Source organism: Physeter macrocephalus, chromosome 20 (assembly GCF_002837175.3).
Source record: "Physeter macrocephalus isolate SW-GA chromosome 20, ASM283717v5, whole genome shotgun sequence".
Classification (NCBI taxonomy): domain Eukaryota; kingdom Metazoa; phylum Chordata; class Mammalia; order Artiodactyla; family Physeteridae; genus Physeter; species Physeter macrocephalus.
This window is the reverse complement of record NC_041233.1, coordinates 107,552,539-107,554,962: the sequence shown is the minus strand read 5'-3', so window position 1 is coordinate 107,554,962 and position 2,424 is coordinate 107,552,539. Positions and strand designations below refer to the sequence as shown.

Below are 2,424 nucleotides of genomic sequence, written 5' to 3'. Positions count from 1 at the left end.
AAAAACTCTCCAGAAAGTGGGCACAGAGGGAACCTACCTCAACATAATAAAGGCCATATATGACAAACCCACAGCAAACATCATTCTCAATGGTGAAAAACTGAAAGCATTTCCTCTTAGATCAGGAACAAGACAAGGATGTCCACTCTCACAACTATTATTCAATATAGTTTTGTAAGTCCTAGCCACGGCAATCAGAGAAGAAAAAGAAATAAAAGGAACACAAATTGGAAAAGAAGTAAAACTGTTACTGTCTGCAGATGACATGATAATATACATAGAGAATCCTAAAGATGCCACCAGAAAACTACTAGAGCTAATCAATGAATTTGGTAAAGTTGCAGGATACAAAATTAATGCACAGAAACCTCTTGCATTCCTATACACTAAAAACAAAAGATCAGAAAGAGAAATTAAGGAAACAATCCCATTCACCATTGCAACAAAAAGAATAAAATACCTAGGAATAAACCTAACTAAGGTTTACCTAAGGAGGTAAAAGTTCTGTAGTCAGAAAACTATAAGACACTGATGAAAGAAATTAAAGATGACACCAACAGATGGAGAGATATACCATGCTCTTGGACCGGAAGAATCAATATTGTGAAAATGACTATACTACCCAAAGCAATCTACAGATTCAATGCAGTCCCTATCAAATTAACAATGGCACTTTTTCCAGAACTAGAACAAAAAATCTTAAAACTTGTAAGGAGGCAAAAAGACCCTGAATAGCCAAAGCAATCTTGAGGGAAAAAAACAGAGCTAGAGGAATCAGACTCCTTGACTTCAGACTATACTACATAGTTACAGTAATCAAGACAATATGGTAATGGCACAAAAACAGAAATATAGATCAATGGAGCAGGATAGAAAGCCCAGAGATAAACCCATGCACCTATGGTCAACTAATCTATGACAAAGGAGCCAAGGATATACAATGAAGAAAAGACAGTCTCTTCAATAAGTGGTGCCAGGAAAACTGCACAGGTACATGTAAAAGAATGAAATTAGAACACTCCCTAACACCATACACGAAAATAAGCTCAAAATGGATTCAAGACCTAAATGTAAGACCGGACAGTATAAAACTCTTAGATGAAAACAGGAAGAACACTCTTTGACATAAATCACAGCAAGATCTTTTTTGATCCACCTCCTAGAGTAATGGAAGTAAAAACAAATATAAACAAATGGGACCTAATGAAATTTAAAAGCTTTTGCACAGCAAAGGAAACTATAAACAAGTCAAAAAGACAACCCTCAGAATGGGAGAAATATCTGCAAATGAATCAACGGACAAAGGATTAATCTCCAAAATATACAAGCAGCTCATTCAGCTCAATATCAAAAAAACAAACAGCCCAATCCAAAAATGGGCAGAAGACCTAAACAGACATTTCTCCAAAGAAGAAATACAGATGGCCAAGAAGCACATGAAAAGCTGCTCAACATCACTAATTATTAGAGAAATGCAAATCAAAAGTACAATGAGGTATCACCTCACACCAGTTAGAATGGGCATCATCAGAAAATCTGCAAACAACAAATGCTGGAGAGGGTGTGGAGAAAAGGGAACCCTCTTGCACTGTTGGTGGGAATGTAAATTGATACAGCCACTATGGAGGTTCCTTATAAAAGTAAAAATAGAATTACCATATGACCCAGCAATCCCACTACTGGGCATATACCCAGAGAAAACCATAATTCAAAAAGACACATGCATCGTAATGTTCACTGCAGCACTATTTACAATAACCAGGTCATGGAAGCAACCTAAATGCCCACTGACAGATGACTGGATAAAGAAGATGTGGTACATATATACAATGGAATATTACTCAGCTATAAAAATGAATGAAATTGGGTCATTTGTAGAGACGTGGATGGACCTAGAGACTGTCATATAGAGTGAAGTAAGTCAGAAAGAGAAAAACAAGTATCATACATTAATGCATATATGTGGAACCTAGAAAAATAGTACAGATGGACCTGTTTGCAAGGCAGAAACAGAGACACAGATGTAGAGAACAAACGTATGGACACCAAGGGGGGAGAGCGGCGGGAGGGTGGTGGGGGGATGAATTGGGAGACTGGGATTGACATGTAGACACTAATATGTATAAAATAGATAACTAATAAGAAGCTGCTGTATAAAAAAATAAAATAAAATTCAAGAATTAAAAAAAAAAGCTTAAAAAAACCCCAAAACAAAAAACAGATGTACCATACTAATGTTAGATGTTAATAATAGCAGAAATAGATGTGGGGTTTATGGAAATTCTGTAATTTTTCTGTAAATCTAAAACTGTTCTAAAAACTCAACTTAAAAAAAATCTGATATAAAGAAGCAATTGGGCTTCCCTGGTGGCGCGGTGGTTGCGCGTCCGCCTGCCGATGCAGGGGAACGGGGTTCGCGCCCCG

The 2,424-nt window shown here is 36.9% G+C and overlaps 1 protein-coding gene across 2 annotated transcripts in view; it reads right to left on the bottom strand.

Annotated features, from left to right (window-relative positions):
• The window catches only part of ACSL1 (acyl-CoA synthetase long chain family member 1), a 70,899-nt gene that overhangs the window by 46,672 nt on the left and 21,803 nt on the right, over window positions 1-2,424 (bottom strand). The gene's annotated exons all lie outside the window — the stretch shown is intronic.